At 41.5% G+C, this 22,678-nt stretch overlaps 1 protein-coding gene across 4 annotated transcripts in view; it reads left to right on the forward strand.

The window, feature by feature from the left end:
• The first annotated feature begins 3,047 nt into the window (after nucleotides 1–3,047).
• The window catches only part of LOC139346621 (RNA-binding Raly-like protein), an 89,955-nt gene continuing 70,324 nt past the window's right edge, over nucleotides 3,048–22,678 (forward strand). Inside the window, exon 1 of one of the 4 annotated variants that reach the window (XM_070985788.1) lies at nucleotides 3,048–3,516. The gene's annotated coding sequence lies outside the window, so the exon portion shown is untranslated. Of the gene's footprint in view, nucleotides 4,253–22,678 lie in introns of all 4 variants that reach the window. The other 3 variants (XM_070985790.1, XM_070985787.1, XM_070985789.1) reach the window with 3 other exon arrangements.

A 22,678-nucleotide genomic window follows, 5' to 3' on the forward strand; every position in this document is an offset into this window, starting at 1 on the left:
TGACAGCATCTCCTGTGTTTATGGTCACATATATATAAATCATGTTGAGTGAGACATAAATTCTTTATGTACTTGTATGTCTTCCGCGGCATCCATTACAAGCTATGCAGCATTAAACTGGGAGAGAGGTTGAATTTAAGCCAAATGACTGTTTGTCAATAACAATATCAAGCATCAGTCATAGTTTATTATAGACTGTGGTATTGGATTATAACATATTATACTGGCTGCGGTTTAATTGCATCATTTTCTCTGCCCACGTGTTGGCGTCTATCTCTATCTATTTACTATCCAATTCTTAAGTTAGACCTCTGCAGCTTCCTGAATCACCTCATTGACAGTGAGTTAGGTCATGAACACCCCCAGGCATCGATAATTACAGTCTGACATGTCCTGCATGGCAACACGCTGACCGTCAAGTTTAGTTAAGAGCCACAAGGACCAATGTGCCATGACACTGTTGACATATAACACCAAATGAGATAGAAAAAAACAAAAAAACAGTGCAGTACAGTGTGTTGTAAAGCGACTTAATAGGCTCTGATGGCTAAATGAAAGGAGAGGTAAACACTTTCCGTGATAAGGTGCTAGATTTGTCTTCAAGGAAAGTTTGATCACAGTTCTTAGACGCCCAATGCATTCTGCAGAGACTGTAAAGCTTTTTACATTGTGCCTCCCAAAGGCTTTCATGTGATCTGAAAAGTAAATTAAATTAGACAGTGCTTAAGGTGGAAACAGTGCACCAACCATGGCTATGATGAATGAATGGTGACAGTTGTCTCCAGCACTGCGTGTTACATGAACTTGTACTGAATTTTGTCTGACAACTGCAGTCAGACACTAATGCATCAATAACACATTATTACTTTCCTGTCTGGCGCAATCAGCAATAACCTACATTTCTCAGGTGTATTTATTTAGCAAATGAGAGCGAGAGGAAGAAAAAGACAGAGATGAAGGTGGGGGGGAGTTGCAGGAAGTCACTGAGGCGCGATGAATCCAAAATGCCGTTAAAACCGAACACGAGAGTCACCTCTTTGGGTTCTCGGCTGGTACAGTACATGAATAAGTTAATACAGTGTCTGTGTATATGCCTGAACAGTGGTTAGCCAAGTTTAATATGCTGTGAAAGCCACCTAGTTTCAGAACCATGGACAGAGCCAGACAGTATTGAGAGTATGGTACTGTTGTTTTAAATCTCCGGCTTCAGCACCACGGACAGGGCTAACGCTGTTTTATGATAATAATACGTTTTCAGCTTCAGCACCACGGACAGGGCTAACGCAGTTGTTAGTTTTATATGATAATATTACGTTTTCAGCTTCACCACCATGGACAGGGCTAATAGGCATTATTTCAGTTCCAGCACCCTGGACAGAGGCTTAGTGATTTTGAACAAGTCTGATACTGGTGGGCGTTTTTCTTAAATCTACTACGCTCATCAGTTTCACGGGCTGGGTGATGTTCAGAAAATGATACTGCTGTTGGTTTCTTCTGAATCGTGCATGTTTAAGCACCTTGGGCAGGGAATTAACAGTATGTCACGCCCAAATTTGTTCACTAGTGGCTCTGTAGTTCATTTTATAGTGTGTTTGCCAATTTGTAATGCCGTCCAAACGTCTAATAAAACTTAAAATGTAGCCTACATAGTGGACTCAAAATACCTTGTACAGTCAGTGGTCATAAATCATGCAACAACTAGCATTATGCACTGAGCAGACAGAAAAAATATATCTGATTAGTCCAGGGAGCCTTTTTTTTTTTATTGCCATTTAAAACATTACAAAGTAGCGAATGAACATCTCCAGACGCAGCTGACTGTTGTGAGTTTATTTGTGCTTGTGCAGTTCTTCAGCACCATGGATGGTGTTAGGTGGGGTTAAGAATAGGAAACCATTCAATCATCCACTTTATAGTATGTCCACTGTTTTGTAGTGTTGGCTCCGGTTTGAGTTGAGCTGTTTTTTAGTTATCTCACCAACTAAGAAGCAGCAAGCCTCATGCATTGTTTGTTTTATCCATCCGACACATTAACTAGTCCTCTCCTTAAGCTCCTCTGTGTAGTGAGCAGTAAATAAGTGAATCATTTGGCGCAGACTATAATGCTGTTGTTTGCTTGTTTGTTCTAAATTGTGCCACGCTCTAATTGGGGGTTGTTGAGAATATTGTCTTTGTTTGCTCGTTCTAAACATTTCTTTACTCCCTCACTTTCAGACAGATTGTGGTGAAGCCATTGTTTCCTCTTCCTCTGTTCCAGCCGCATGGACAGGGCTGTTTTTGTTTTTGTTTTGTTTTGTTTTGGTTTTTTTGTCCTAGATGTGCTACATTTCAGTTTCAGCACCGGGGAAGGCCGCCTGATACTGAAGGCGTAGCTGTGCCTCTGTTCCTATGAGCCAACTGTAGACAGTATGTATGACACGGATTGTCTTATTATCAGCCTTCTTACATCTTATACTAAGAGGCGATGATAAAATATGCACTGACAGTGACCATCAATCACGCTGCAGCTTCAGAGTGTTGCTGCCAATTAAACTTCTCTAATAGAGACAAAAAGAAGATTTTAAGTGATTTTGCTGAGTTTTCTTCAAAACTCTTTTACCGTCATCTGCAATTTGTTTAAATGTTTTCCAGCTGTGAGCATCTCCTCCATCTCCGAGCATCAAAGGAAGATTAAGAAATCAAACATGTCTAGTATGCATTCTGACTTTTTCCTCTGCATTTGCTCTATTTAAAGTATTGCAATCTCACAACCTGCTCAGACTTAGTAAACAGTGTACATTTGGGACACGGCTGAGGATGCTGCTCTAAGCTGAACTACACTTTGTGCACCAATGGACAGCGCTGGGTCTTTTTACCAGATTTTTTTCGTTGCTTGTCCTCAGTGGACTATATTGTTTCAGCACCATGGACAGCGCTGGCATGCTATTATGGTCTGTGCTGCTGTTTGTCCTGAATGTGCTTCACCCTCTCAGCGTCTGCGCCGCGGACACAGCTGCGCGCGCGCTATCACATATACGATGCAGTTATGTTATTCTCAAATGTGCCACAAGTACATAACGCTGACCACCCCCACTGTAATACCCCGCACGCCTCTCCCTGCCTTCCTCATAAGAGAACAGAAGCATGCGGCGTATGAAGGCTCGTCCGTCCGTCCGCTGAATGAAATGAAAGCGTGTCTGAGATGCCGCCGCGGCGCTGACACCGAGCGAGCTCTGCATCTTTAAAACAGCAAAGAAAGAAAACACGGCCGAGGGAAAACACACAAGCAGCTCAGTCATAACTGTGGGATGATAAGGACTACCTCTTTTTACTTTTGGAGAGAGCCAAGCCGCTAGGAGAGCATTCAGCATCAGCTGTTCCACGCTGGTCTCTCATTGCTGGAAGTCGGGGCTGAATCGGTCACATGACAGAACTGGAGGCAGAGATCTAGAGAAAAGGCACAGCATTTCGGCTTGCACCGCCATACTGTATTTTGAGCCATATCACATTTTTATTGCAACATTTTACTCCCGCTCGGTGAGTACATTTCCAATGGCTTTTTTGTAAGCATTTTTTGTCTTTTTAATTGCCCCCTTTTTTTATTTTTCCTCCTTTTGCTGGTGTTTGAATTTGAGCATTGACATGGTGGTTTTGAGCGTTTTTCACATCCAGGCTTCAAGTTTTTAGCATGCAGTTATTCTGATCGAGAGTGCCAAGAGGGTAAACTGGTGCCATATCGGTCTTGAGAAAGCCTTTACTTGCTTGCAGTTTTGTTTCGAGGGTCGAAACCAAGCGGCTTTTGTCAGTATTGAGATTTTTCAAACATTTATTGGTGGTTTTGAAACATTTTTATTTTTTGTTTCTGTCGACTTTTGCTGTTGCTATGCTTTGGTTTGCATTTTGCAGTGTTGTTTGTTGCCTTCGAGTTTTGTGATTTTGATGTCTCGGTGGATCTCACCGATCAAACCCTTTGCTTTTACTTTGTTCCTCTTTTCTTTGTGAGAAAAAAAGGAGTCATTTTTAAAGCCCGATGACGTTTTAACGTGATACTTTTCTTGCAGCTGAGCTCACAGGTTTGTTGTTTTTGTGTTTCTCTCTTTTTTCCATTTCGTTATACTTTTGCTGGTGGCAGTGTCAAGTATTTTTGGATGTTATCGTTTTTTTTTGACTAGATGATGCTGGGTGGACGAGGGGAGTTTTGATTCTTGGGGGAGTTCAATGCGTTTTTGTTTTCTGTGTCAACGAGGATGAACAGACATTTTCCCTTTTGCAGGTATTTGATATGAGTGGATAAGTGACACGTTTCTGCATTTGCAATAAAGAATAAGGTGACAGAAATATGCACCTGTGGCTGACGTGTTCTTTCGTAAGGCTGGCCAAATTGCTCATTAGAGAAGGCATTCTTTACCAATGTTATCTGAAGGTTACCTGATCTGATCGATCTGTCCGTAATGCTTCTTTAAAAAAAAAAGAAAGAAAGACAAAAAAGAAAGAAGTGACGTGATCAACAATTCAACAACACGGACTGGAAATCGCACGCAGGTCGTTTGATCACAATGTTTTCTCTGTTTTGAGTTCAACAATCTCCACGCCGTCGCAGCTGAGGAATAAATGTAAGTAGCTGCATTCAGGTCCCTTGAAAGGATGCACTGTAAGGACTGTAATGATCTCCCACTGATAAACTATCAAAACTATCCGTACGTGGACTTGGAGGGGCAGAGATAACAATTTTCTTTGCTGCAGCAGGCGTTTCTGTAAATTGCAGAGGGCTATGTTACCAAGTTGGGGATATAGGATAACCACAGTTTGCACCACAGTACGTATGGGCAAAGTATAGCTACACCTAAGTGCCCTCCTTACTGCTGAACACACTGAAATCGGCTTTTGTAGGCCAAGATTCATAAATACCCCGGGATTTGTCACATCTGATTTTGCAGGAAATGAATACAGCCACTGTCAGGACTGAAAGGGGACTTAGAGTGAATTAATCCTTCAAGAGGCAGGTTTAACTTCAGATTATTGTGCGCTGCAGGAAATGCAAACACGAGTAAATACATGTCATGTGCTCTTAGAAGAGGGCATGGCTTCCAAAGCAGGACCTGGAATTATTTTCCTCTGTTTTGTAGGCTGTGTGTTTGGCACTGCTGTCTGTCCACGAGCCTTCCTCTGAGTAAGCAGTGGTCCTCAGCAGAAGCCCACAAACTTCATTCAACTTTTTCTGGAACGTTCCTGGACTGATCCCAACCATTTCTCTGTCAGTCGTCGCTTTAGTTTAGTAAAGACGTCGTTCTATTGTAAGAAAGGGGTTCAGCTCGTGCCTCAGATCTCGTCACATTGCTCCCTTTTGATCCATATGTATTCAGCTTAGCAGAACACCGGTTTTGTCAGAGCAATATTTTAGGACTGTAAAATTTATCAGTCAGGACCATTAAGTGTGAGTATAGAGCGTTAAGTCCCAGTGTCATTAAACAGGCTGACATGGTAGATCAGCATCACTGCAGTTTAATGTGCACAAATGCAGTATTTATATCACTGAATGCAGAAACAGGCAGGCAAAGTTACATTATTAATAAGGGAAGCTGATTAGAGCAATTAAGCTAATACATTTCATCTTGTATTGAAAAGCTGTTATCATGTATCGATTGCCCAGACGGAGATAACGAGCCACGGGGAAATTTTAATGGTTTTTAAGTTGGGAGGCAATTTAGGAACAGCAGTCCAACCAGGAAGGCGTCTGTTGTAGTCTCTGCGCTCAGCGTTTGGTTGAATCACACACCCCTGAGAGAGCGAGCCGTCGTTAACCAGGTTCAAATGTGTGAATGGACCAGCAGGTCGGGCAGCTCAGAGGAGGAGTGTAAGAATTCAATCCAATAGTCTGATTCTGCTGCAATGACTCAATGCATCATCAAGTCTTATATTTTGCCCATGGCCACGTCTGATTCTTCTTCCTCCAAGAAATACAGCCCTGCAAATCTTAAAAGCTATTAAGCTGATTCAGTCGTCAATAATGAAACACGTTTAAGTCACAAGTTGAAAGAATGGCTTTAGTTTTCAAGGCCTTTAACCTCAAACGCAGCATCTCATTGTGATGATGATGTTTTCAGCAACTTCTTCGAGGCGACGCGCTCTTCCTCCCGCTCCTCTCTGCAGGACGGAGCCCAAACATTCGCTTAATTTTAATCAAAACGAGGCTTTTAGGAGACACGCGTAGCTGCGTAATCACTGCTCTGGTTGCAGCATTTCAGTACAAACTCCTCCAGTGGCATACCTTCATTCAAACAGATTCAGATTGATTCGGACATTTCAAATCTTACCTTTCAGACCAGGAACTGCAGCCTCACGACATATCGACATTTCCTCACGCTCCTAGTTGAGAGGTGTTTCTGCCACGCCGCCACCGTGCGAGCTCCTGGACATCTCTCCTGCTAAGCATTATGATAGCTTCTATTACGTCCTGCGGTGTTGTCTCCCCTCCAGGCAGGCTTCCTGTTATCTAGGCCAAGCCAGACCTGCACAGGAGACTTGCAGAGGAATATGATAGCTCATGAATGGATATACCTCTGAAGCCATGAATAAAACATCACGCAAGAGCAACTTGTATACACCAAGCATGTGCTTAAGGAACGGATGGATGTGCGTCTGCATGCATGCTTGTCGGTGTGAATGCGACTGAAACAACAGCGTCGGGATGCCAGAGTGGGACAAATGGAGACATGATATGCAGAGCAGTGCATGGCGTGTACACATGTAGTTACTATGGGATGTTGAGCTCAGTGGCATGATGGTTTGAGCCCTGTAACCTGAGCCCAGCTTGTTTAGTGTCAGCTTTAGTCCACATGCACAATCATGCCACCTCTTAAAATCCTTTACTTAAGTCATAGTACTAATACCACACTGGAAAAAGTAAGTCCTGCATAAAAGCATGTGAGTATAATCAGGAAAATGTACTAAAATGTTTAAAAGTACTACTGCGACTGTTGTCCTGATACTATTACATCATTGATTATTGAACAGGATTTACTGTTGTAGTGAGAAGGAGCTCACTCTGAACTATTTCGTATCGGACTGCAGCTGATGATTATTTTCATTATGGGTGAATCTGCGGATCATTTTTTCCATTAATCGCTGGATTGTTTGGTTTATAAAAATTCTTAAAATAGAGAGAAATGCCGTCGCAATGATCCAGAGACCAAAGTGACACCTTCACAGTGTTTGCTTTGTCCAACCAACAGTACAATCAACAATTTCACTAATGATTTCAGCTGTGCCCGTGATCTGTTTGGCAGTGTAGGACAAAACCTCATATTTTATAAGCTCTGTGTGTTCTGTATGGAAATACATCCATTTGTAAAGTAATTAGTGACTAGAACTGTCAGATACACGCAGTGAAATGAAGAAAAAGTGCAGTATTTCCCTCTGAAATGTGCTTGAGTACAACTAAAAAGTACCTCAAACATGTGCTTGGTACATTAGAAAGATAATTATGCTAGAAAATAACTCAATTTTAAGACAACTGTTTTAACAGATAGTCAGTGTTTCAACTGAGGCTTTACTTTTTTAAGTCCCTGACAGATTTTCTTACTTAAGAAGTGGCAGTGGAGCTTTATTTTGGGGTTCATTGGCCTTCGTGTTCCTTAAACGTGCACAAGTAGTTAAAAGTTTCTTTGGCAATGACCTTTTATGACCTAAGTCAGTCTAAAGTTAACACAGTTACACCCACGATTTCCTTAAATCCATCACTCATAACTCATATCTGAGGGAAGAGGTTCGGCCTCAGAAGCGTGTGTGTGCAGCATTGTGCTTATAGTAAGACTGTTATGAAATAAGTTAATGAATTCATTCATTAATACTATGCAAACTGACGCATTATTAATCCACTATATGTACTTAAAATCATGCTGAAGCTTCCTTGACTGATAAATAACGTTGTATTTGCATCTTTACACTGACTATTCTTAATAGAAGGCTAATTAATTAATTAAATTGAAGATTTTTGTCTCTTTCTTGACCTTAAAAATATTCCAAAGAGGTGGAAGCACTTTTTTCAAGCTCCAGAAGACAGGCCAGCCTTTATGTAGCCTGAGAGACAAAATCCGGGGCAAAAAAAGTTACATTTAAGACTTTCTGCTGCTCCTGAAGCCCACCGTATTGACTGAAGGTTACTCAAATGATCAACACTTATCACGTCTTTCATCTGCAGTTTGGCTGGACACCCTCCGTCGTATCTGTACGACCTGCGGTATCAAACTGGCGTGAATGAGACTTTCTCTTCCTGCTTCCCCCTCTTCAACAGATAAACAGCTTACCTTTGGCATGGCTCATTCTGCTGTGACGAGCGTTAAGTACTTCACTGTCCCTTTCTGAGCGGTTAATTTGATAAGTGAGGAGATCTCACACTTCATATTCTGGGCAATTAAACCCATATCTGAAGAATAGGGTCAGGCTAAATGACTTCCCAGTGTCTATTATGGGAACCATTTGAGTTACAGTGCATCACATAAATGAGCCGTCGCCACTGACACGCTGAGACCTGATTGTACTTGTAGAAATTCAGATGGAAGTGAAGTTTTGTTTTAGTTGTATTTCATTAGAATACTTTGTGTGCAGATATCGATCCGGGCAGCCCGATAGCTTCCAGGCCACGTCTGCCTCAGGTCCAGTTAACATATTCAGGACAATTTTCTCATCATGCTGCTCATCAAATTACATTCAGCAGCATCAAAACACTCAGAATTAGCTTTTAGATGACTTATAGATTCAGCACCGCTGCCCCTGATGCATGCGTGTATTGTTTTTCCTCTCAGACGGGAATAAATCAAAATTCACATCATGACATTTTCTGCAGCGTCTCCCTCCCCACCAAACCCCCTGTTATTAAACTGTAATTTTAGAAAACGTTGAGTCTCATTGTTTGAATGAAAACTTGTTTCATCGCACTTAACTTTTTGGCATATTAATAAGTGTTTTTCACATCCGTCTGTGGAGCATCGTCATTAAAGTGCAACCCTCAGGCAGCGAGATGACCACGCTAAAGACCATTTGCCAGTTTTCTGCTCGGGTCTGTCTTTCCTGAACATAATGGAAAGTCTCTGCTCGGGTATATATAGAATTATGGAAATGTGGCTGAAATGTTTTGGCAGAATGCAACAATGTTGCTCCATAAAACATTATGAGTATAATACATACGCACGCACATACACACTTATATGCATGCAAATTATTAGGCGAGGAACAGGGGAACCAAACAGAGGCAAATCAAGCTTTTGCAGTTTTTGACCTTCACATGGAGATTGAATAGAAAGAATTTTCTTTCTTTTCTTACTTGTGTCTGCTTTTTATTTGACTTCCAGTGATGAGAAAACAGCATCACAGTTGACTGATACCGGGTAGCATCAGATTAGTTTATGAAAATGCTTTTAAAGTCTCCAGGAAACAAGAGCTTGCAATATCTTCTTCATTATTCCTAATGATTTGTTTCTTCTTCACAGTGCGAGCCGTTCGGTACGAAGTGCATTAGCAGAAGCTTGAGTGATGCCGCATGAAAACAAGCTATGTTGAATGGAATACAACTACTTTTATTCTCCAACCAGGTTGAAAAATTGTCTTTAATTAAGTGAAACATAAAAAGGCACAAAACACAGAACAGAGCAGAGAAAATGGTGGAGCACCATCAAACAAAGGGCACTATAAAGCCTTAAAAAGATAAACAAGTCTTACAGGTCAGATTATTGAGTTAAAAGTTCTGACTTCTCTTGCAGTAAAACATTCCTGGTTGCCAAAGGCATTAGTAATTTAATATTAAGATGCAAAAGCAAGTACTATGGTAATTAGGAAATGACCCCAGCATGAATATCATAGTGTAAAAACACCATGCATGGGAAACATTTAATGTGGAGATCATTATTGTTTGCTACTAGATAAGAAGCAGAGCATTCCTCATGGCAGCGAGGGCAGAGGAGTCTTAATGTGCTTAATTTATTGCTCATATCAGGACACGGTGGCTTCAGTGAGGAGACGAAAGTTCAGACAGAGACGCAGCCTGATCCATACTTCTCAGGCACGTATCTGATATGTTTAAGAGGCTGTGACGTTCGCCGAGACTGGGAGAGAAAAGTAAACAAACAAACCTGAAATAAAAAGCGGCAGAGGAGCGGCGTGAGGCCTTCCAGAGCAGGTGGCGGAGCCCTCCAGATGCTGCAGAGAAGCAGCGAAGCAGATAATGTCCTGCCTAGATTACCTCAGGGACCCCGATTACAGTGGAGCGTCCTCATCTGGGTCAGCTCCAAGCTGGTTCTGCAGGGATCAGCTGTTCTCGCTGTCGTCCTGCTGGCCTCAGCTGTCTCTCACCTGCTCAGGACCAGTTGTGGATGCACTGACACACTGAAAGCCACGGTATGAAAAGACATGGTATGCTGTGCCGTGCCTGACACATAGTGGTTTATGTAGTAGTAGTAGTAGTTCATTGACAATGTGGGTAGCGGGTATTATTTTGATAACATCGGCATAGAGACATTCTTCATATGCATGGAGGGATCCCAAACCGAGCTGTTTGAAGTGCCTGTTAACATTTCTTGTTGGAAAGTCAATCAAACGACCCCAAAGAGATGCAAAACTGAGCCCAAAGAGACACAGACTGACTACCGAGAGATGCAAACTGATGACAAAGACATGCAAAATGACTGCAAAGAGATGCAAACTGACTATAAAGACACACAAAATGACTGCAGAGACGCAAAGCGACGGCAGAGACTAAAGCTGACTGCAAAGACGTGCAAACTGACCCCGAAAAGACACAAGCTGACCACAAAGAGATGCAAAGCAACCACAAAGAGGCACGAAGTGACGCAGACACACAGAGAATACTGAGAGACGCAAACTGACTGCAGAGAGACACCCAATAACAGCAAAAACCCCACAAAACAACCACAAAGAGACACAAAGCGACTGCAGAGAGACACAAAAAACTGCAAAAACTGACCACAAAAACTGTGAAGAGATACAATTTGACTGCAATTTGACTCGTGTCTCTTCAGCCTGGGTGTCTTGCTCCTGTATGTAGGGCGGGGTGGGGGTGAGGTGGGGGCTTTTTAATATGTCTGTGCCCAGGGGCCCATCATAACCCCTCCATATTCATAAGACAGTTTGAAACAGGAGTCAGAGGTTTAAAAACTTTGAAATTTATATCCAGAAATGGAGTCATATCACATCTGCACACAAATTAGTGTTTACCAGCCCGGACAGTCTGGGATCTCTTTATACAAAATGCTGCCAAAGGGCGGAAAAAAGTTAAATATTTTATGTTGGTTTGCTGTGTCTGGACAGAGTGCTGACTGCTGTTAAGGAGACAGCTGGGATTTCAATGCTAAGTTTCAGTTTTTGCTTATTTTGTGGGCAGGATTGTGCCCGACTCCAAACCTTAACTTACTGACAGAGTTTAAACTGAGGGGGTGAGACGGCTCTCTTTATCGCAGTACAGTGTTTTTAAGGTGATTTAAGCTGATAAATTGGGTTGTGTAAGTTGTTTTTACACTAAACTCTTGTCTAGCGATTAGATTTAATAAAGTTAATTACAGTTGCTTTCGAAGGTATTCAAACATATTCACCTTTTTCATACTTTACTGTGCTGTATTGTTTATTGTAGAGCAAGCGGAAATCAGTGTGCAGACTCTTGCTGTAAGCTCAGGTGCATCCATGTTTGTATCAAGTATGTGAGATATAGATAAAGATATTAAAACAGATATATGTAGCAGTGCTGCAGTATTAAACCTGCATTAAATAAAGAGGATGTAGACAAAGATTGTGAATTGGCTGCAAATTCACTCACAGTCAGAAAAATCTCCCTTTTATTTTGTACGTTCAGTCATAGGGGGAAGGTATATGTGTTGAAATATCCCAAATAGATATTCCAAGGATATGTACCCTGAAACAGAGAAAAAACCGAGAGAGATATTTCAACACAGAGACATCCTGACTCACATACTCACGAGGATCATGACCTCAATTTTCAGTGTCTGCCACGAGGAAAAGCACAGGTGCACTCAAGGAGAGACGGCTAGCTAGCTAGCTAGCTATTGAGTTTGTGTACCCCTGAGGGCAAAAACATGTCCACCGAGCAAACCTTTTATGTTTCTCTCAACAAACGGTTCACTCAGGGGTAGCGAGGGACTGTTGGTGATGGTGAAAATGTATTCCGCTCCACATTCAAACTTTGATTGAGCCTGACAGGGAATCTTTAACCGACTTCAGCATATAGACAGAGTTGGGCCTTTTCATTCGGAGGGCTTCACATTTGAAGAGTTGCTTTGTTCTGCAGAGGCTTTACTAAGTAGGATAAAGCAAAGCAGAAATTTGTCATTTTCTTTCTTTACTGCACTTTATCACCGTCTTACCAGCTCGTGGTTTATCAGCATGGGACACAAAGTGAACCCAGCCCGTATGCGATAATCCCAATTGTGAGTTTGTGTGAGTGCACACGTCCCTGCAATTATGCATCCCGAGCAGGATTGCATGCTCACGGGATCGAGATTAAGAATGGCAAATGTCTGTCTGATTACACTCAGGCTGCAGAGGCCCCTCTGAGCTAAATCTGAGTTTAAAAAAAAAAAAGACAAAAACATCTGTCTCGCTAACATGTAGTCCTACTCACCAGTGCGTTTATGGGTAAAAATAGAACTCCCATCATTTAATTCCCCACTTAGCCTCAAAAAGCAATCTTCTCCTGAAACATTAATAGCTTGTTGACATCTCGCAGTGAGCCACAGTCTATCAGGTGGCGTGTGTAAATAAGGCTTCATTCTTCATATTGATTTTTTCCTCCACGTTTTGACATCAGAGGAAATCAAGGAGCTCATTGCTGTGTGTTCTCGCAGATACCGGCGGCTATTACAGCCTTTGGTTTCCATCCACTTTCTCTAATAGACATCATGAGCCTACACCCATCAGTGTGCAAAGACATGGTTTGGATGGTTTATTGGAAACCCCCCCAAAAAATTCCATTCATTATAAAGCACCTTTATCACTCAAGTAGCCTGGTCTAGCGTTATTAGAGGAAATCGATTTTACTTACTTATGGATTCCCCTGCCTCTTAATAGTAATGTGCTTCTCTGGATTATGTTTATTACTTATTTTGGTGCCTAGCTAGTGTTTACAGCACATTACAGCTTCCAGACTTTTGAATAAAAAGAGAGCAGTGGCGCACACACATTTTCCCTTCGTGAACCCTTAAACTGAAGAAAGTTTTTGATCCATCGTTTCAATTTAGAGTCCTAAACGCAAAGATTAGAAGATAGTTGTCAATGAATGTAATCTTGTGTAGCACAAAGGTTTTTTTTTTACCTGGTTTTTGTCCTGTTAATCATTTCACGACTTCTGAGGTTTTCCAAAGTTTGGAGGCACTGACATAAACAACAATGACAAAGGTTCACTTTAGGTATGTGTCAGCAGGGCAATTAGTGTGATTGATTCAATTCAAGTCTATTTAAGAATATGATAACATGTATAAGTGGTACATTATTGGCTAAACTATTACAGGGTCTCAGGATAAGCAAATTTCCATTTTAGTTTTTAATCAATAAATCAAAAGTAGCTGTAAAGTCTGGAGCTTCAGGGCAGATGTCTTCTTTCTAAAATCCAGCCGTGTCCATCATGTGGTGACCTTGTCTCCTATAAATCCTTCATGTGTGGACATCTAATGTGCTTTGATGTGACGATCAAAACGATGTGAGGACAAAGCTCAGGTACACAAAGATCTGCCTTGTCGCTGTACTCTCCAGCAGTGGTATGTTTTGTTTTGGAAGTCTGCAGCAATCGACCTGTTCAGGTGTTCAGGGGCGAGGATGCGCTGCCTGTAGAGCTCGTTGCTCCCAGTACAAGCTGTGACCAGAAAAGAAAATGGTTGTTTACATTCTTCTTCTTTTTTTTTTTTCACTTTTTGGAGCCATGGTGAACCAATTGCAAGAAAAAATCATTTCTGTCACTTTCTGACAAGTCAGTGGATGACAGTGAATATATTTGCCAGGGGTCGATGTAAAGTCGTCGCGAGCCACAGGAGTTCGACAGCTCTGTAATTCACGCGGCGTTTCTGTATGCGCTGCAGCATTCGTACGAGCCGAGCGAGCTAGGACATCTGGTCGGGTCTCTTCTTATTTTACAATACTCTAAAAGACACCTGTCAGTGACATCATCAGGGAATATAAACATAATTAAGTAATCAAGCAGACATATTACATATGTAAATGACATTAATTGCAGACATGGGTTTGAAATATTCATTCAAATTAGTCACATCATTTAGGCAGAGATCTCTTCCCGCCGAGTGTAATCATTGAACTAATTAGGTCAGTCAATGCAAGTCGAAACAATTTGAAAAGCAATTTCAGTTTCCAATTAATTCTCGACTAGAAGAATGAAAGTAATATAGGATGCAAATGTGTGAGGCAGTAGTAAGGAGAGAAATACCTCTTCAGAAAGTCAACAAAGCACCGCGAGCAATCTGACAGAAACCCACCAGAAGACTGGAAGAGCTCCACCTCAGAACTTGAACTGCGGCTGTTATTATTTTTCAAGATTTATGGGTCAAAATGTGTGTTTGTCAAGTTGACAGTCTGTATGGATTTCGGGAGCATCTCAGGAACGCTATTCAGTGCAGTAGTGCGGCAGTGAATAGTGTCACATGAAAGCCAAACACTCTTTCACCTTCCTGATACAAAACAAACCACTTAGGGGAGTTCATAACCAGCTGGAGAGTGGAAACCTTGTTCAAAAACACGCCAAACAAATAGACCCAGCACTCTCAGATAACACTGTGGTCCAACACGTGGCTCCGGGCCACAGTGTCTGATATTAGGACAGTTCTGTAAGTCTGAATTGAGACTATAGTAGTGATTAAAGTTAAAGCTGTAGGCTCATTTTCCAAAACGTGAATAAACAAGGAGCTGTGCATTGTTTTTATGTTCAATATTCAGCGTTTCACCCCATTTGTTGTTCAATGCAGGTTCCACAGGTGTTATTTTTACCTCATGATGAGACAGTTTTGTGACTTAACGGCAGAAACTGGTGATAGAAAGTACAAAATGGCCAAGAGAATTACTCAGATTTTTGTCAACAGCTTTCTGTTTTGAGGTTTTTTTGCCTTTGTTTGGCAGAGCCAGTGGAGACATGGCAGGAAATGAGGGAGAGATGCTGCATTCCTGCCAATAAAGCTTATTTTGAATGTGATGCAGCAAAGGTCCCAGTTTGACTCAAAGCAGGGATGCTGCAGTTCATGAGCGGTGCCTCAAACCCCAAACCAAACGCTGCTTTCACTTTCACTTAAAATCAAACTTCATGTTCATCAGGATGTCCCATCACTGCCTGCACAACCTCCTGTTTGTCCCTACACACCAGCTTTACACAAATCTCCTCCCTTTACATCCATTAAAACCTCTATTTTTTAGAAGAACAATGCAATGTGGCAAAAATGCAACTCTGGCCAGAATTGACTAATTCTTTCTAACAAATACTCCATTGAAAACAGCACAAAGACAATACATTTAATCAACTTCATCAGCTTCATTTGTTTTTGGAATTATCTGCTTATAATGGTAGCAGGTAGGTATAGGTTTCAAACAAGTTAGGACAGGAGCAGCTAAAGACTGAGAAAGATGTGGAACACTCCAAAAACACCTGTTTGGATCATTCCACAGGTGAACAGGTTCATTGCTAACAGGTGATAGAATCATGATTGGGTATGAAAGGGGCATCCTGGAAAGGCTCAGTCGTTCACAAGTGAGGGTGGAGCGAGGTTCACTAATTTGTGAACACATGATTGTATAAACAAGATTACTACATGAGCTCAGGGACACCTCGTGAAACTGTTGTGGGGAAACACAGTTTGTTTGCAGACGACTGAATCCTGTTTTTGTTAGGTTTCTTTAGAATCTGGTTGTACTCAGATAAAGAAACACACACTTCTTTCAGATTGTTGCATTTTTCTAAGATCTTATTCGGCTTTCTTTTGCTACAGAATCCCAAAGCAAATTCACAATAGGGAACCTCGGTGCTCTTCTGCTCCTCTCTGCCCTTTGTTCCTTCACTTCTTCCCACACATTACCTTCATTCTCATTTTCCTCCTCCCCGCTGCGCTGCCCATCTCTCCATCCTCAAAGATCCCACCAAAAGCCTCCAGAATGACAGATGCTTTGTCCATTCATTCAGTAATTACATTCCCCTGCCAGGTCTTTGCAGGCTGATTATTTAGCTGTCTTTCTCTTTATCTATTGGCAAACCTCTTCTTCCGCATTAGCTCTGATTCAGATGCTCAGGACAGCGGCGCATTCACAGATAAGACTCACATCCGGCAACATCATCCTGGCTGCGTTAAACAATGAAAAGGGCTGAAAACGATTGACCTGCCAGATTTAGGTTCATTTCAGCTCCCGTTCATGGAGGAAAAACAATAATCGCTTTATCACGATTGACAAACAAATCCAAGGTGCTTAACTGCGTTGGATGTAATGAATTTATTAGAGCATTGCAATATGGGAAGAATCTCAACAGTAACATATGGAGGATGCTTGTTGGTGAGCTGAAGCAATTCATCAATTTATGTAGCCTGTACAGTCCCAACTGAGCATGTTTACTGTGAAAACATAAAGTTATTTTTTAGAAAAATGGGGACAAATGCCTTTGGGCTTTATTTCTTTTTCTTGCTTTTTTTGTCTTTTATATCACGGCATCACCAGCTGTTATTGCAGATGGGCAAAGCAGCAAGCAATTTAACTCCATTTCTATGCGGGCACACAAGGAGCTGCCTTTAGTCTCTCTCTGCTGCTGCCTGTCTCACTCACGCTCATGGCTTCAGCTGCCTCACCTGATTTTACCCTCTCTTCTGTGGAGATCCCGCTGTTTAATTTTGACACACAGATTTACCAACGTCAGCCCTCGAGCGAGATTGTTAGCATCCAGTGGCACAAAGAGGAGTGACGAGGTGCTGCAGGAGGCGTTGGAGAGGTTGAAAGTGTCCAGACTTAATGGCAGGGAGGGAAAGTTGACGGGGATGCTGCTTTGATTCACAAATTGCCCGGATCAATGTTTAAAGAACACATGCTGCAATTAGTGGGACTCTATTGTGCTTCTTGACTCTTTCGTGGGTATTCTTCCAGAGCACACATGGGTGTTAAATATCCAGCTGTCCGAGCACTAACTACCAAACACCTTCCCAACTTCAGAGTGCAAGTGCATTAACCTGTCTTGTTACTTACTGCTGTGGCAATAATGAGAAGCAGTGTGGGCATGCCGGCATAGAGCTGAACACTGCAAAGGCATATTAGGGAAAAGGGAAGAAGAAAGGTAAAGGAAATATATGACAAGAGTCAGGCTCAATGTGTTGCTATAGATTTATTGCTTCCCTCACGTCACTGCTGCTGGTGGAACCTGATAAGTAAGACTCACACATGTCCCCGTTCAGCCAGTCGACGTAAAGTTCACGAGTGGGAAGAAGTGAAAAAGGTCACTTTGATAATATATGTACTGACTGCAGCCTTTCTGCATGAAAAAACTGCTGCAAATCCAACAACACCAACTGAGTTACTTTAATTAATTTCAGTTCAGAGGCACTACAGGACATCCGCGCGCTGGCAGCCGATGGAAGGCCGTTGCTTGAGTTTTGGATAAGGGGCAGAAAGTGTGACCGTGAGCAGTGGTTGACTCAGGCTGTCTAAGGGTCTGCATGTGGTGGGGCACCAGTGTGCAGAAAGTCATGATGCATTTATGGTCAAACAGTTCCTTTTTCTAGTACAGAGGGCAGCCTGTATTGCACTAAATCACATTTTCTTGCACACTGGGCCACCAAAGAGGGCATCTTATTAGGTTTTATCTACAGGACGGACCTCCAGGAGGGCACTTTTGCTCCTTTTTTCTTCCCACCATTTTAGAAAATACATTACAAGGTTCTCTGCTGAGAGTTAGATGAGAAGTTTGATACCACTTAGATCTTAGCTTAGCATAAAGACTGCAAACAGGGGGATTCAGCTAGTCTGGCTCTGTCCAAAGGTAAGAAACTGTGCTTCCCAGCACAATGTAAAACCACAATGTGTCGGTCTAAACTTTGGTTTTTGTCCAGATTAAACAGACGAGATAAACATGTTAATGAGCAGAAGAGGTGCTGGTCAGCAGATTTTGTTACAAGCCAGAGCTAGCTGTTTCCACCTGTTTCCAGTCTTTGTGTTAAGCTAAGCTAAGCTAAGCTAACTATCTCCATATATTAGCGAATAAGTGTCTAATGTATGAATCTCCCAATGTGTCAAACTGTCACTTTAACTCGATTGACAATTAAGAAGGTGTAAAACACAACTTTCTGTATACTAGCTCCAAAATTAAATCATAATGATTTGATTCAGTATAAGAAAAAACAATGTTCCTCTTACTGTGACAGGAAAGAAGTAAAATGAAAAACAGTGCTGCTGATTAGACAGTGGAGGTGGGGGGGACTGATTCTTTTCTGATTTTCTTTTGTGATCAATTCCATTATGATGTGGTCAAAAAAATCAGCCAAGAAGCCCTTAAACGTGGGAGTTTTAAGGCTCGAGAGCACTGTCAAGGAATAATTCGGATCAACTGGAGGGTCATTACACTTTCTGAGTGCTGTGTGGACACTAAATAGACAGTTATTTCACCCAGGGCAGTGTTATCGCCAAGAGCAGGTCCAAAAATGTGCCAGAGGGGTTGCTGGGATTGGCTCTGCCTTCCAGATATGTAACACTAAACTTCTCCGCCTCAAACATTGAATTAATTTACGTACATATTTTATTTCGACTTAACATTATAGTGTTGTTCTACTAATTTTTTCTTTTGCTTTTTCCACCATATCACCTTAAAACAGACAATATGAATAAAAAGAAATAGACTAAAGATAAGAGAGTTGTATATTAATATTCTGGGTTCTGTATAATATAATTCAGTGGCTGTGTATTTTTGTCCTCTGGACAAATAGTCTAGAGTCTCTTGGCCAATTAAACTCTGTTTTTGATGTAGATTTGAGGCACTGATGGGATTCAAATCTGTCTCAGCTCGATCTGTTAATGCTACATTTCTCCTGTTGATAATGTGGCTCCAGCCTCTTTTAATTCATGTCCCTCCTATACTTGTGCCACCGGTCACCAACACTGCAAAACATACTTGGTCACACCCAGGACTGAAGCCAGGATTTAAGAAAACACTGAGGCCACGTGTCTAGAAATCACCTCAAAGAATCCCAATTTGGTCTGAAACTCTGCTGAAAAACCCACTGATTCATGAGCTAGTCTGCAAACTGATCCAGATTCAGTTGCAGCAGAGCACCAGCTGCAATAAACAACCCATCCAACCTGCTGCTGTACAGCACGTCAGCGTTAACATTCTTACAAAGATGCTCAATTACAAGAAGATAATGGTGGATGAAATCTGAAATTCATTGCTCTAAGCACAGCTATGGTGGTGAAGTGATGCTTCCTTTCTGTTCTCTTTGAAAAGTAATGGATTTTTTGAACAGGACATGCTTGCCAGTAAAGTATAAAATATCCCTTCAGCACAGGTGAGACAGTATAGTTTCCAGTTTCAATAGGAAGTGTGCTGTGATGGGAAACATAAATGCATAAAGTTGCCCACTCGACATCTGTGAGTGCGTCTCTTGTTATCTACAGTATAACCAGACCTGCATATCAGGACTCACAGAAAGTTAACTTTGTCATATAACTTTTCTCACAATTCAAACAGTAGACTCACAGACAGTGTGACAGTAACAAAAGACATTTGTTGTACATGTAATGATGATTTTACAGTTCTGATCAGACGTAATTCTGCAGCCTTCATTTGTAACTCGAGCGATGCTCCGTCTCCCCGGCCGACTCTCTCTGAAGCGAAGTGAAAATGCAAAACATTCTTGAGCAGTGCTGAATCATCCTGTCTCATATGGGAAATCAACACATTAAAAGCAACAGAAATACTTCATGTAAACTCTCAAGATGGTTTTCCATGGCCTTGTTGTGCTTTCAAGTCTCTTCTCCTGCTTTGGATCCGTGCCAGTGTCATCGTAATGTGTCAGGATGTGTCACTGTCTCATCCAGGCAACACTTTGCAGAGGAATCTGTTCAGGGCTCCCTGTTTCTGCAGTGCTGCAGACACACCATCAGGAGTTTATTTTTAGACAGCCCAACGCTGATTGTATTTTGAGTGATTTAATAAGTGTCGAGAAATGTGGAGAAACTTTGCCGGGTTTGAGACATCACCCTGGAAAGGTCAGCAGAAATTAGTGGAGTAGGAGGGAAACTTAACCTTTCCCTGGGTTGACTGACAGACAGACAGAAGTGGCTTGATTGCAGCCATTGTGTACTCTTCTGTTTGATTATAATTACACATCCTGTTGTTTGCCCAGCTCCATAAATATTTCATGAGCTCCTATCATGGATTGAGAAAGAGTAAAAGATTTCTAGTGTCCTATAGCACAAAATAACCATTACTGTATATATATCGCCAAGCAGGGCATTGCTACGGTTGTTATACAATACAAATGACTTCTTCAGGTGCCGACATTTGTGGCTTTCTGCCCTGACTCTTGCCCATTTTGGAAACCTTGTTGCATGTTCTTTGTTCAAACCTGTTAAAAGCAGAATTTTACTGAAGTACCCCTCTTTTATGTTACAGAGCACAGCGAACACAAAGGCCTTCTTCAAATGTCTGTTGACGATATGTGATTCTCCAGATACACTGGAATGTCAGGGTTGTTGAAGGCATAGTTTGATGGCTCGGCAAATAAGGAGGATAATCTGCTTTCTTGATGCCTTGTGTCTCTGTATGAACTGTGGACTAGAGTTGGGAGTTGATTAGCCTAGCTTAGCATAAAGACTAGAGTCAGGGTGAAGCAGCATGATTCAATCCAATTCAAAAGTACACCTCCGGCACCTCACTGATTAACGTGTGTTTTGTTTGTTTTCTTGGGGATCAGTGGTTAGTTATCACAAGAATCACAAGAAAACTTACAGTATTTAAATCATGCACCCATAAAACTACAACTTGACTTGTTGTTTTTAAATTTCAGGTTGAGTAACATTTTCATTTGTGAGCTTTAGTGCTGCTGGTGGGAGTATTTTTGATCTTTGACATGTCTAGGCTAGCTGTTTCCCTTTGCTTCCAGTCTTTGTGCTAAGCTACGCTAATCAACTCATCTCATGTAACTCTCAGCAACAAATTGAATAAAAGTTTTTTTTTCCAAAGAGTCACAAAATATTCCTTTAAAACCAAACATTTGGGTCATTTTAACTAAAGAAGGTTTCTGTACACAACAAAGAAAACTATCATTTCACTCAGCCTTTTAATACCCATCCCTTAACAGAGAAACAAAAAGTCTTGATATTTCTAAATTGACACTGAATAACAATGTGAAATAAAAGAAACATTAAAAAAATTAGGTGTTACGTGGTGTTACGGACTTTAATTGAATTATCATTTTTAAGATAATACTAAATCGAGAAACCTCAGATGCTGCTTCTCATTTCTTTTTACTGCAGTGACAGCTGATGGTCTAGCATCCACAAAACTATTGGAGTTCCTGTCCTGGCATTGACTAAATCCATAAAAACTAAAAAAAAATAATATGACTCCTTTCTCTTCAGTTAGAATGTGTCAATCTATGAATATGCAAATAGTCTCCAACTTGATCTCCACCCACCACTTTCAGTAAAATTTGCAAAAAGATGCTCTGTTTCCTCTGCTTGGGATTTTCAAATCCTTTGGCTCATACTTGAAGGCTCACCATTTCTCCTTTTGCAACCAAAAACAGAAAACATCTTTTTGCCATCGTTTTGAAAATAGTGAAACTTAGCTCGCAAAATAGCGATAGGTAGCTACACCTGCGTTCACATCTTGATGCCCCTTGTTGCACCAGCTGTGTGTTTTGGTTCCTTCGACATGTGACATATGAAACCCTGCTGCCTGCATCCGTGTTGATCCACTGCAGACCTAAGGTGTAAATGCTCAGCCATAGTGTTAGCCATAGCCAGCCATAGTTTATTTTGCTCCTGATATGTCTTGTAGCTTAGAAAAAATACGTGAAAAATACCAAGAAATAGAAAGTGAAATCCATACTGCAATCTCTGCAAACCATGGAAGATAATTACAGTGTGATGTGACACTTCCCTAAGTGTCACATCACATCGCGTTACCAGAACATGTGCTGTGTTGCTGTAACATTAGCATAAACCACACTGTTTGTGAGCACAGCATCATTGCAGAGCGCTGAAGTGCAGGATGGCTGCAGCAGCATCACTTTCTGCCTGCTCTGTATTGTTCAAAGGGAATTCTTTACGCCAGCAACTGGAGATTTGTGTCTACTACACACTGCATAGTAAACATGACCCAGCGGCACAAACCCGCATACTTCAGCACTCACATTGATTACCGATGGAGAGATAAAGGATGTAGCATCTGGAGACACAGTTGGGTTTTGATGAACGTACCCCCTTTGGACACTAGCTGGTAAAATCAGCTGAACGTTAAGATTCACTTCTTTTCTGGTGCATTGTACAGTACGATAGTGATAAAATAGCTCGAATGGTCACACTGAGGAAAACCTGGGATCTGCCAGTTAAGGCACAGATGCTGGTTATAAGCTAGAGATGAGTCTCTGAGGCATAGCCTCCTAAATGCTTGATGTATAAGCACAAGTATTAGCTTAAATGGCTGCAA

The sequence above is a fragment of the Chaetodon trifascialis genome, chromosome 18, assembly GCF_039877785.1.
Source record: "Chaetodon trifascialis isolate fChaTrf1 chromosome 18, fChaTrf1.hap1, whole genome shotgun sequence".
Lineage (NCBI taxonomy): Eukaryota > Metazoa > Chordata > Actinopteri > Chaetodontiformes > Chaetodontidae > Chaetodon > Chaetodon trifascialis.